Below are 13,710 nucleotides of genomic sequence, written 5' to 3' on the forward strand. Positions count from 1 at the left end.
GTAGAAACAGTATATAAAATTAAAATATTACAACTAAAATTTTAAAAGGAGGCAAGAATAATAAAGCCTGTTAAAATTAATTAACAAAGGCGGAGGGAGAGCTCTCATGGCACCAAACCCATCCCACAATTGCTTGCTCTTTTGGGCTTCCCACGTGAAGTCACAGGGCTGTTGTGGCCCAGCAGGAGCCGTTGGAGCTGCCACCAGACTCCGACACCGAGGGGCCCTATGAGTCGGCTCTGGAGGATGTGGAAAACCCTGGACAGGGTTCCAACTCCGAGCAGGGCGCAGAGAGGCTGGTTGGCCACCAGGAGGCACCTGAGCCTTGTGTGTGTGTATGTATGTATGCATGTGTATATATATCTGCCTGATATGTAATACAGCCCAGGTTCGATTCCCAGTAAGGGTATGGCTAGCTGATGAGAGCTAAATAGCTTGAAATAGATCTATACTAGTCTCCCTTTATTTATTTATTTATTTATCAGCACAAATGCAACACAAATGTAACAAAGGCAACAGGAATATATATATATATATGTATATATTGGGTTTCTGTCTGGATGGTCTCTTGTGATGAGCTGATAGACAGAGAAAGGAAGCAGTAGATTTCCTCCCATATTTGGGCATACCAGGGGTTGTGACATAATACATACCTATTTCCCTGGCCTAGCTGATAAAAGAAGAGAGCCTGTGGCTTAGTGGCTAATATAACTGCTTGATATGTAATACAGCCCAGGTTCAAATCCCAGTAAGGGTATGGCTAGCTGATGAGAGCTAAATAGCTTGAAATAGATCTATACTAGTCTCCCTTTATTTATTTATCAGCACAAATTCAACACACACACACACACACACACACATACATACATATATGTATGTATATATATACATACACACATATACATACATACTTACATACATAGATAGATATATGCATATATGCATACATATATATATGCATTATTAATTATTTATTAAAGAAGAAAAAGTACAAAAATAGATAAAGTTAAGATGTCCTTCCCTTCCTCTCAGTCCATAGCACTAGAGCCGTGATGGTGAACCTATGGCACCAGTGCCACAGGTGGCACGCAGAGCCATATTTGAAGTTCTGGTTGGCCTGTTGGGCCATTTTTCGCCCTCTCCAGGCTCCAGGACCTTTCTGGTGGGAGAGGCCGTTTTCACTCTCCCCAGGCTTCAGGAAAGCCTCCGTAGCCTGGGGAGGGCAAAAACTTCCCCCACCCCATGCATGCGCTGGGGTTTTTTCCCCATGCATGCTCAGGGTGGGTGGAGCACGCATGCTCGTGCTATAGCACACATGCGCAATTTTGCTACACCTTTAGAAAAAGGTTAGCCATCACTGCACTAGAGTAATTATTTTTTAGACGATGGGAAACCATTTCTATATCATGCCCAGAAAATGGCACAGATGTTCCAGAGAAGTTGCCTCACATCAAGTTTTGACCTGAAACTGATTTATATTTTGAAAAAAATCAGATTCTTCACTATATGCTGGAAATAATGTGAAAAAAATTAGCCCAGTCAAGTTAATATATCCAGGAATTCTTTGGATCCTTTGATAAAGTTAGCTTTATGTACTATCATTTCTTGGTTCAAGGCTGCATTAAGATTTTGTGTGACACGGGCAGGACCAGGAAAAAAAAATTGATTTACTTTTAATTAGATTATATTTCATTACTTGAAAACGAAGGCCACATTTCTTGTCTCCAAATTTATTTTTAGAGAATTCATCCTTCTGATACATCTGAACTTAGAATTTGGCAGTGTTGATTGCAGAGGCTATCTGAATCGCTTTGCAGGTGGGAGAAATAGTATGCAGTACCATAGTGCAACTTTTTAAAATTATGAATGTGTGCAACCTCCATGTAAATAATAGAGAAGTTGCCTGTGATTGGTTTTATAGCTAGGCAAGCCTTAGCTGTGTGCATACAGCCCTTTGGAAAACCCCTAGGCCAGTGTTTCTCAACCTTGGCAACTTGAAGATGTCCGGACTTCAACTCCCAGAATTTCCCAGCCAGCGAATGCTGGCTGGGGAATTCTGGCAGTTGAAGTCCGGACATCTTCAAGTTGCCAAGGTTGAGAAACACTGGCCTAGGCAATGATGTTGACAAATGTGTACTAAGAAATAGATTATACCGTTAATGCCAGATGACAATTCTCATCCATAGCATAGTCATATTGCAAATCTAAGTTCTCCAACACCAGCTGTTAATGGTTCACCGACAAAAGGGCGCCCGACTAAACCGCGGTGACAAAACCGCGAGTTCTAAACTGCGCCGACGAATGAGCGCTGAAGCGCGCCGACAACAGCGTGCCGACAGAAGTGCGCTCTAAACCTAACCCTAAACCTGACCCTGACCCTAACCCTTACCTTAACTGAAATCGCGCTTCTGTCGGCGCGTTGATGACGTCGCGGTTTTAGCACCACGGTTTTGTCGGCGCGCTTTTGTCGGGTCACGGCTGTTAATTACTGTGTTGGTAAAGATAAGCTATATGATACTTACAGTGTCTGTTTGTGGGGGGGAGAGGGGAACTACAAGTTGAGCTGCGCCCATGTGCACATGCGCTGGCCCGCACTCATGCAACTCAAACTGTGCATGTGTGTGCGCGCACCGGCCTGTTGCTTGCATGACTCAGTTTCAAATAGCCCACAACCCAGGAGTGGGCTAGGGCTCATGGGTTGGGGTCCCCTTGCCTAGGACAAGTAAGTCAACTTTTTTGATGAGCAAGTATTTTAGCGTAGTTCCTTAGACTCAATTTTCTGTTCAGAACATCATGCTGGCTTTATGGGCCTATAATTCCCTGAGGTAAATTAACTGAAAGATAACTCTGCAAGTGCAAATAATGCCTTTAACAAATGCTCCATAATGCTATTTTTGTTGATGACGATGCATCAAATATAGGTTAATCGGATTTTTAAAAAAAATCTATACTGGGAGGTACCCGCAAATATGAGTGACCGCAGATGGTATTCTTGGCAACTACTTGCCTTGCCCTGTTTTCTGGAATTTTTTTTTTTTAATCTTTAAATAGTAACAGGAGCTGATATACTGCAAAACAAGTACAAACTCCAGCATTATGTTTGTTTTCAAGAATACCTCTGGACCTCAAATGAACTTTCTTTTAAATAATGTTGGACGATTGCAGCCTATTCCTTTAGTTGGGATTTTGCGCCTGTGTTTTGATAAAAAAAGAAGAGTAAGCCAAGGATATAGATCAGTGTTTCTCAACCTTGGCGACTTTAAGTCCTGTGGACTTCAACTCCCAGAATCCCCCAGCCAGCACAGCTGTGCTGGCTGGGGGATTCTGGGAGTTGAAGTCCACAGGACTTAAAGTCGCCAAGGTTGAGAAACACTGATATAGATAGTGTTATTCAGTAGATGTCTAGGGAGGTTTCTCAGTCATCCAGCTCATAGTGGTCCCAAAGGTGCTTTTTCCAGAGGCAACTGGTTTTTCTTTGAATATGTTTCGCTTCTCATCCAAAAAGCTTCTCCAGCTCTGTTATTGTAAAGCTACAGAGGATGACAATAACAATCCAATAAATCAATGCTTTATAGCTGGTTGTATCCTTATAACATATAAACATGTACACACATACTTTTAACTGGCACAATTAGCTCTCAAAATTCCATATGTATCCAGGAGCTTAAGGTGGAATTCTGCCTAACAGCACCTTGGCCCCATATAAAGAGCTGTATAATCCCCAAAATAATGAAATATAATTATTATAATGTAGTGTAGAAAGTTATCACCCCAGCCCTCTCCCAGAAAAAATGAAATATTCTAGGAAATATTGAAAAGGCAGAATATTTCTCTGGATGTGAAAAGAAAGAAACATGTTTTAAAAGACAGGATAGCTGCCTGTAGCTTCCTGCCCATCCCCACTTTGTCAATGGCCCATTAAGAAGGCCAAGCTAGTCCACTTTACATAATAAAGACTTCTCCACTTCAGCTCCAGGGGAGATGGGAGTAAAGGCATGATAATATTGGCCCTTTACTCAACTGACCACATGGCATCTGAGAACTCAACCAAACCTGGATTCAAAACACAGCCCAGAGAGTTGCCCCTGCATGGCCCCATGGGAGTCTGACAACCAATCAGAATACATTTCTTACACAGGAACAGGAAACAGAGAGGTGGGACTGAACAGGTTATAAAAAGCCTAGCAAGCCCCTCCCTCGGCCCTTCTCTTCTTCTCCACCAACATTGAAGCATGTGATCACCTTTCCTGTTCAGGGCTCAAGCCATGTGGCCCTGTCCACCATTAAAACCATCTTTCCAAGCAGCCTCCATGTCTCCAGTGTCTTCTTCCCCACTTGGAGCCGAACCCAGAAGGACATTTCTTTCATCAGTAGTTATTATGAAGCATTACATTAAAATGGTTTTCAGTGTAAAAAAAAAACCAAGCCAATAGTAATTGCAAAATGTCTTCATTGGCCTTTTCCCATGTTGAAAGATTTTGGCTGTCTTGTCCTCATAGGGTGACTGTTTAACCTACCAGGATTGCTACTGATAATTGCATCTTATAGGCATTAGGCACACCAATTTCTCCCCCACCCCACCCCCCTAGCTGCAAAAGTGGGGTAAGCTTTGTGTAGATAAAAAAAAAAGTTTTGCTGCAAATTCTTCAGCCATTTAGTGCAAATTCCTGTAATTACCATCATTGTGTCCTGCCTGAATGGCACATAATGCAGCAGAAGCCTTTCCTAATTGAGACTTTACAGGAGGTACAAATCCCTTCTTTGTTCAGCCTGACAAATTAGCGCCAGAAAGTGGCCGGGTCCAGTAGGAATTAAAGATTTAGCTTCAGAAAGATGAGACTTAAGGCTACAGTAATAACCCTCCCTTGTTCTTCAAGGGAGGAGGAGAAAAGTAATGGTGAATAGGAAAATCAAGGTGGTTTTTTCCCCCCCTTTGGGGTTTTTGTTTTGCTGTGAATTCCCTTGACATGACAGCACCTTAAGGGCTGCTTTATTTATTTAGTAAAATTGATTAAATAGCAATACGACAGAGTGGTCCCTCCAGTTTCCACCAAGCTGTAGATACCCACAGCCTTGTCAAAATTGATTGACAATGACCCACCGGTAGAGAAGGTTGTTAGACGGATTTGATGGAGACAAGGTTTTTTTTACCTTTTTCCATTTCCTTCTTTTGGTTTGTTTTTCCTTGAATCCAAATTTGAAGGTGGCGATAGGGATTTGTTTTGTTTCAATGGCTCTCTGTGGGTTTTATTTTGTCTTGCTATTCTTTGCTTTAAAAGCATTTTCAGCAAATGCTTCCAGACAAAGAGTTGACTTTCGGAAGTGAATGAAAAAAGAATATTGCTTAAGACAAGCTTATCTTAGCTAGCATTTGCTAAGCAAGTGTATATCAGGGTCAGAAGAGCATTTTACAAAATGGGCTGGCGTATTCCCCGGCCTGAAAATCGTTATGCTTCAGGAATTGATATCTTCCCTAGCCCCCGGGAATAAAGAAACTTTATTAAGGCTACCATTCTCAATACATCTATATAAAATTAAGTCAGCAAGGCTTACATCTTTGTGAATATGAGAGTCCACTGGAGTTTGCAACTAATTATAACCCCCACTCCAAAGAACAGCATCTTCCACTGCTGTGCTATTTTTCAATCTGCAAGAAACTAGATCAGATTCAAGTGACTGAAAACTTTAAAGTCCTTTCCCACATGGCTATTATTGTCAGGGTTATATAGATTAAGTGGACTGTCCTTCCAGGTTAAGCAAGTATGGTGACATTTGCTTTAAATTTCAAACGTTTATGCCGGTTAAGTAACATAGATGCTGTTTTGCTTTCCTGCAATCCTATAACTAAAGATATCAAATGTTTTCAGTTTCCAAAATATTTCCCTCCAATTAGGAAAAGTAGGCAAACAATTTTGGAAGAGACTCAAACTACTTTGAATGATATAGCAAGCCTAGAATTGTTGTGATAATCATGATGCTTCAAGGATTTGTGGCTTATGGGATTTATTCTTTGGTCTGCTTGCATAAGAGTGTATCTTAAGAGTCTGTTGTCTGTGTCTGCTCTCTCAGAAATAAAATCTGATAACTTCAGGGAATTTATATTTACATCAATGTGCATTGGATTGCATTGAAAAAGAAATATCCTTAGCATAGGCTCCATTATACTTTGTGCTTGTAGCTGGATACATACTAGCTGGATACCCGTGCTTTGCTATGAAGTCATGTGATCGGGCCAGCCGGCAGGCTGGATGAGTCACATGCTGACCACGCCCATATAAGGCAATTGGCAGTTGGAACAGAGTTTCTTTTAGGTGGGGAGGGGGAGTAGAATGTCTAACTCCTTAGCATCGACATGTGTGTTAATATAATATTGTATAAGAAAGACTGATGATCTGATGGTCATTTTGAAAATCCTTTCTTAGTGAGCACTTAGAAGCCAAGAGGAAGATACATGCTGAATTTCAAGTTTGTGGGCTTTACGGTTCTGGAAATTTCGTGAAGAGTGAGTTGGCATTTGGCTTATAGATAGATGATAGATAGATAGATAGATAGATAGATAGATAGATAGATAGATAGATAGATAGATAGATGATAGATAGATAGATAGATAGATAGATAGATAGATAGATAGATAGATGATGGATGATATAGATAGATAGATAGATAGATAGATAGATAGATAGATAGATAATGATAGATAGATAGATAGATAGATGATAGATAGATAGATAGATAGATAGATAGATAGATAGATAGATAGATAGATAATGATAGATAGATAGATGATAGATAGATAGATAGATAGATAGATAGATAGATAATGATTGATTGATAGATAGATAGATAGATAGATAGATAGATAGATAGATAGATAATGATAGATAGATAGATAGATAGATGATAGATAGATAGATAGATAGATAGATAGATAGATAGATAGATAGATGATGGATGATAGATAGATAGGGTTGATAGATACAGTAGATGTGGGTGGGTGGGTGGGTGGGTGGGTGGGTGGGTGGATGGATGGATGGATAGATAGATAGATAGATAGATAGATAGATAGATAGATAGATAGATAGATAGATAGATGATAGATAGATAGGTAGATAGATGATAGATAGATAGGGTTGATAGATACAGTAGATATGGTGGGTGGGTAGGTGGGTGGGTGGGTGGATGGATGGATGGATGGATAGATAGATAGATAGATAGATAGATAGATAGATAGATAGATAGATAGATAGATAGATAAAGGATGGTTATTAGTTAAAACTTTAGATGCTAAATGTTACCCTTAGCATCTCGTAAACTTCCTGTTTCCCTGCATCTATGACAGTTGGAAAATCTCAACAAGAAAAATGAATGGCTGTAATGAGTCAGTAAAAAGAGGATTGGTAGAAATAATCTATTATTAAATACGTGTTACAGGGACCCGGCATATGCAAACTGCATTCTGTGAGTAATTAAAAAGACTCCATTGGAGTATTTTCTATTTCTGTATGTGCATCTGTAGGAGAAATGAGCTTAAGGCAATTTTGTATAGGGTCAAAGACCTGTGACCCAAGGGGCCACATATGGCATAGCCGAATGACTATGTGGCTTTTGGAGTCCTATTTAGAATGGATGAAACCAAAATATTTTATCTGCCACTTCCCCCTCCCCCCCCTCGTTTTCTTTGGTTTTAATTTTTCCCCATTTTTTTTCAGTATTTGGGCACAATGAGCAACTAAAATCTTGTAAAAGTTTACGGAGCCCTTTATCCATTGAAGCTCTTGAAATCCCTACCAGAATAGGTTTTTTTCTCTTCTGATACTTGAAATATGGACTTGAGATGCCTCTGGAAGTTGCACATTTGGGAATTGAGTTATGCAGCTCCCTATGAATGAAGGTCACTGCTCAGCTCTCACCCTCAGCCAAGTGTTGCGCCCGCTCCGACAAAGCCATGAGAGACTATGCACGGGTTAACGTCATATCCTTAATTTCTTTTGACTGGTACTGTTTAAGTTTTCATTGCCTACTTGTGATGTTCATTGAAAAATCTTGATGGAAACTTTTTTCACATCTCGTATTTCCCTATCATGAGTGAATGGTTTATTATCACAGTTATTATTTCCGTGTCTCTGGAAATGTATAAAATATCAGAGTTTAATAGGCGTATCAATCTTGCCTTCAGGGTCCATGGAACAGGATAACTTGTTTATAGCAATAGCAATAGCAGTTAGACTTATATACCGCTTCATAGGGCTTTCAGCCCTCTCTAAGCGGTTTACAGAGTCAGCATATATTGCCCCCACAGTCTGGGTCCTCATTTCACCCACCTCGGAAGGATGGAAGGCTGAGTCAACCTTGAGCCGGTGAGATTAGAACCGCTGAACTGCAGATAGCAGTCAGCTGAAGTGGCCTGCAGTACTGCACCCTAACCACTGCGCCACCTCGGATCTTAGAATAGTACTATGAGTTTTAAAAGACGCCCTTCTTCGCTTTATATTACCTTTAGCCCCACTAGCTTACTAGGTAAGCTGTACATGTGTGTGCTTTTGTGTTTAGAGTTGTGCTTCGTGATTTTGTAATACCCTTTAAAATCAAAGCAATAAAAAAACATTCAAAGGTGAAGATTCCTCTTGCCACAAATTGACACAAGCAATAGCAATAGCAATAGCAATAGCAGTAGACTTATATACCGCTTCATAGGGCTTTCAGCCCTCTCTAAGCGGTTTACAGAGAGTCAGCATATTGCCCCCAACAATCTGGGTCCTCATTTTACCCACCTCGGAAGGATGGAAGGCTGAGTCAACCCTGAGCCGGTGAGATTTGAACCGCTGAACTGCTGATCTAGCAGTAGCCTGCAGTGCTGCATTTAACCACTGCGCCACCTTGGCTCAGTGGATGTCAATCAAGGATGTCAATCATGTGCAGTAATCAGTTGTTTGCTTATATTCCTGTTGTGGCCCAGCAGGAGCCGTTGGAGCTGCCACCAGATTCCGACAGCGAGGGGCCCTATTAGTCGGAGTCTGGTGGCAGCTCCAACGGCTCCTGCTGGGCCACAACAGAGGGTGAAGGATGTGGAGGACCCTGGACAGGGTTCTGACTCCGAGCGGGGCACAGAGAGGCTGGTTGGCCACCAGGAGGCGCCTGAGCCTTGGACCAGTAGGGAGAAGACGAGGGAGAGTGAGCCGGAGGCCAGTAGTGAGTTGTTCCTGGATGCACACCATCGAAGAGCTACTAGGCATCAGGAAGAGTTGTGCAAGTACAGGAGGTAATTGCACTCAGCTGGTGGTCATTAGGCTCCTCTCCAGACTATAAAAAGGACTGCTTGTACACACGCCCCTCTTGCAGAAGTCAACGCAGGAATTAATGTCGGAGAACATTATTGTGAGCTTGGCAGGCTGGATTGCTGCCACGGCTTATTTGTGCTGGATTGCTGCCCAAGCTTGTCTGTGCCGGTTTGCTGCCAAGGACCTATCTGTCTGTTAATTAAATGCTGTAACTTATCTTTGGCTCGGAGTGTGTGTTGGTGTGGGACGAGGGGGGTCAGAACAATTCCCAGCAACTATACATAACCTTGCAACAGATCTTTAGTTTTTCTTCTCCTCCGAGCTTAGTTGGGCAACATGCCTACTTTCTATTCAATTTTTTTGGAAAAAACTTTCTAGTCCTACTTTTAGATAAGGAGTATAGCCCAAATATGATGGCCCCATTCATCAGTGCTAGAAAATAAAATTATTTGGCCTTCCTTTCCCTTTCCACTTTTTTCACTTACAATGCGGAGGCAACATCATTCACTATTTGGCACTAGCTGGCCACCCCCGTGGTGTCTTCCTTTTAGTGTAGAGCAGTGGTTCCCAAACTTGGCAACTTTAAGACTTGTGGACTTCAACTCCCAGAATTCTCCAGCCAGCAGAGCTGGCTGGGGAATTCTGGGAGTTGAAGTCCACAAGTCTTAAAGTTGCCAAGTTTGGAAACCACTGGTGTAGAGTTTTGGGTGGTATTCACTGACCTCCACAAGGCTGCAAAAACAGATGAATCTGAGCCATCCGAACTGCTGTCCTTGAGTAGCCAGAAAGCAGCACCATCAGAAAGATTCACTAAACTCCCTCCTGATGCTACAGGGCAGCCTTCAGTCCGCCAATAATTCATACTCATGAATTCATGAACTAGAAAGATGACACATGGGGGGTCATGGACACACATACTTTTCAAAGAGAAGGTCTGCTTTCAGACATGCCTTATCTCTTTGGCACATCATATTTTCTTTGCTTTTGTTGGGACTGCTGCCTAATTAAAGAAACCCGACATGACAAATTGTATGGATTTTTGAAGCAAGCTTAAATCCACTTCGTCTGGAAAGAAACATCAATGAACTCAATGCAGACTTCTGAATAACATTCAAATGAGTGCACATTTAAACAAGTCATTGTAAAAAACTGCACATTGCAAACTAATAAAGAATTTTGAAAATATTTTTTTCTGGTTTTAATGATGGGTTATCCTTTCTCCCAGACATAAAATGCTCCCTCAAAAACAGTACTGCTCTTTTTGGATGTTATAAGATTGGGAAGCATTAGAGGTCGGTTCACCGACAAAAGGGCGAACGACAAAACCGCGCCCGACTAAACCGCGGTGACAAAACCACATGTTCTAAAGTGCTCCGACGAATGAGTGCTGAATCGCGGCGACAGAAGCGCGCTGTAAAACTAAACCTAACCCTAAACGTAACGCTAACCCTAACCCTAAACGTAACCCTAAATGTAACCCTAACCCTAAACGTAACGCTAAACCTAACCCTAAACCTAACCCTTACCTTAACTTAAATCGCCCTTCTGCCGACGCGCTGTTGTAAATCGCCCTTCTGTCAACGCGCTGTTGTCGGCGCATTGATGACGCTGCGGTTTTAGCGACGCGGTTTAGTCGGGCACGGTTTTGTCGTTCGCCCTTTTGTTGGGTCATGTTAGAGGTCATCTTCTGACTTCCTCTCACCCCATAATCAGAGATGGGTCTTGAGTATCCCACTCATTATCACCCCTCAAAGTCTGTAGTTTAGGACCTGCAATGCACTTTTAAAAAAAATATATTTTTATTGTAATACTTAATCTTTGTTTTCTTTTTAATGATTTTTTATTCTTATCCCCTATTGAGAGGGTTTATAGAATTATGCTAAATACATTCAGCATTTTTTAAATGAGAAAAATGCTGCTTAATTAACGAGATAACTTTCAAAATCAAATGGAACTTTAGATAATGATATATTTATACATTTTAAGATTGCCATACAATTTTTTGGGTGGGATGACAGTAAATGTGACAGTAATTTTCTCAAAAAAATGTATGCTTTTTTGTCTTTATTATCAAGGGTCTCAATTAATGAGTCAGAACCATAATTTAAACTAAATATGATTATTACTTGAAAGCATTGATTTCTGAATCTTTTAAGAAAACTCCAACAAATGTTCTTAAAATTCAGTGCTTTTTGGGGGGGCGAGGGGGGAGGTAAGGAATACATTTTTCAAATCTACATAAATCTAGTTGCACCCCACTCCATTAACATTTTTTCTTTTCATTCCTAGAAAGTCATATATCCCTTTGTGGAGTATATTTTAAAGGATTTTTAAATCCCTTTAATAAACATTGACAAGAATAATTATATTTACAAACACAAAAACATCTCTCTATGTTTCAAGAATGATCCAAATGTTAGGATACCAATGATGATTTAATACTGATAGAATATCAATACTTGTTTTGATAAAGTGCTGGTGAAACAAAAATCCCTTTTCATTTTTCAAAAGAGAAATTAACTGTTCTAGAAATATCTCATGTAGAATTTAATAAGAGGAAGGTGCAGTATAGAAAATGCTACTTTATTTCTTTAAATATAATGAAATGTTTATTAAACCTTTAAAAAAAACCTTAACAATTGGACTCCATTTGTAAGTCCTGAAGCCTAGACATCCACTGTGTAACAAAACACAGTGTTATATTATATCATTGCTTCCTTATTTCTTTCCTTGTTTGAAGAAAATAGCTTAATTGCTGTCTGCAACTGACATGCATTTTGTCACCACGCATTACGTTGAGCTTCAGAACATCAAAGGAATCAACTGTATTCATAATTAGAAGTAAAAGGATTGCAAAATAGCAGCCTCGTTAAAAAACAACAGTCACACAACTGACGGAAAGTACAAAGGGTGTTGCACAATTTAACATAGAAAATGTAACACTGCAATGGCCTCATAACATGAACTTTTTATATACATTTCTTTTTATTAAATTTGACATTTTGAGTGCTCTATGCAACACGAACTATTGTGCATGATATGATAGATGACCCAGGTAAAATGTGTTGTTAAGGAAATGGAATAGAAGTAGAAATCACAGGGAAAACATAGAGAAATAATTGTATGAAAACAGGTGAGCAAAAATTGCTTCCTTGGAAGATGTTGGAAAATAAGAATATAGACTTTGTAAGGAAGGGAGAATGTGATCAATGTGCATTACTTCAAAAGGATATTTAAGGTAATATTATAAACCTCTATTTACTTAGAATATTAATTAGCTATAAAGATTTTGTTTTGCTATGATAGTTTTATCTCAAGATTCATGTACCTACACTTTGTCTTAGTACTTCAGACCAGCCTTGGGCTGGATAGGTATACATCCTAATAAATGTTTAATTTTGTTTGATTGAGAAGCCCTTGATTAATTTATACCTGGTACATTTCTGTAAAGGAGAGTTCTTTCCAATATGCCTGCCACTATAAAAATGGTGAAACAAAAATTCAACAGATCTATAATTCTCCCTAATCTCTTCCTACATCTTCTCTCAGCAGCTTTAACCAGCATAGCTAGTCGTGAGAAATCTGAGAAAGGCAGTTTAACAACCCCTGAAAGACCACATGGTACATATCCATGCTCTGAAGGAAAGGGGGCATTGGAAAGTATTATTAGAGATGAGTTAATATGGAAGAATTATTTACTATGTGTTGGGAGGAAGGACTTAATTGTGTAGAATTAAAATACCACATAAAGATAATGTGATTCTACTGGATAAAAGGGAAAGGCGCATTAAATTGCAAAAACAATTAGAAATTCTAAATATATAAATAGCTGAAAAATCATTTTGCAGGTTACAACTGAAAGACATATATCTTTAAAGTTTGTTTGACTAAATAAATCTTAAAGAAGAAAAAAATTTAAAATTAGTATTAGTATTGATCATGGAATTGTTTTTAAAAATGAATAATAGAATGCTAAAAAACTGATCCGAGAAGAGCCGAGGTGGCGCAGTGGTTAGAGTGCAGCAGTGCAGGCTACTTCAGCTGACTGCAGTTCTGCAGTTCGGCTGTTCAAATCTCACCGGCTCAGGGTTGACTCAGCCTTCCATCCTTCCGAGGTGGGTAAAATGAGGACCCGGATTGTTGTTGGGGGCGATATGCTGACTCTGTAAACCGCTTAGAGAGGGCTGGAAGCCCTATGAAGCGGTATATAAGTCTAACTGCTATTGCTATTGCTATCCATTTGACAGTACAGATATTCAGTCCAATTTATAACACTGCAGAAACTGGTATTGCTTTGAATCTTAAGACTTCAGTCGTCGGAATTTCTAGTTTTCACATGTGAAAACAGCTTGCTCCCTGCTCTTCCTTTTGGAATCTCTTGAGTCAGCTGCCTCTCATGGAGTCTTCTGCAAAACTAAAGGAAAACGTATTA

General features: G+C 40.0%; 1 protein-coding gene across 2 annotated transcripts in view; it reads left to right on the plus strand.

The window, feature by feature from the left end:
- PLEKHM3 (pleckstrin homology domain containing M3) overlaps positions 1-13,710 on the plus strand; it is a 71,549-nt gene that overhangs the window by 19,373 nt on the left and 38,466 nt on the right. The window lies entirely within an intron of this gene.

This window comes from Thamnophis elegans, chromosome 1, assembly GCF_009769535.1.
Source record: "Thamnophis elegans isolate rThaEle1 chromosome 1, rThaEle1.pri, whole genome shotgun sequence".
Classification (NCBI taxonomy): Eukaryota; Metazoa; Chordata; class Lepidosauria; order Squamata; family Colubridae; genus Thamnophis; species Thamnophis elegans.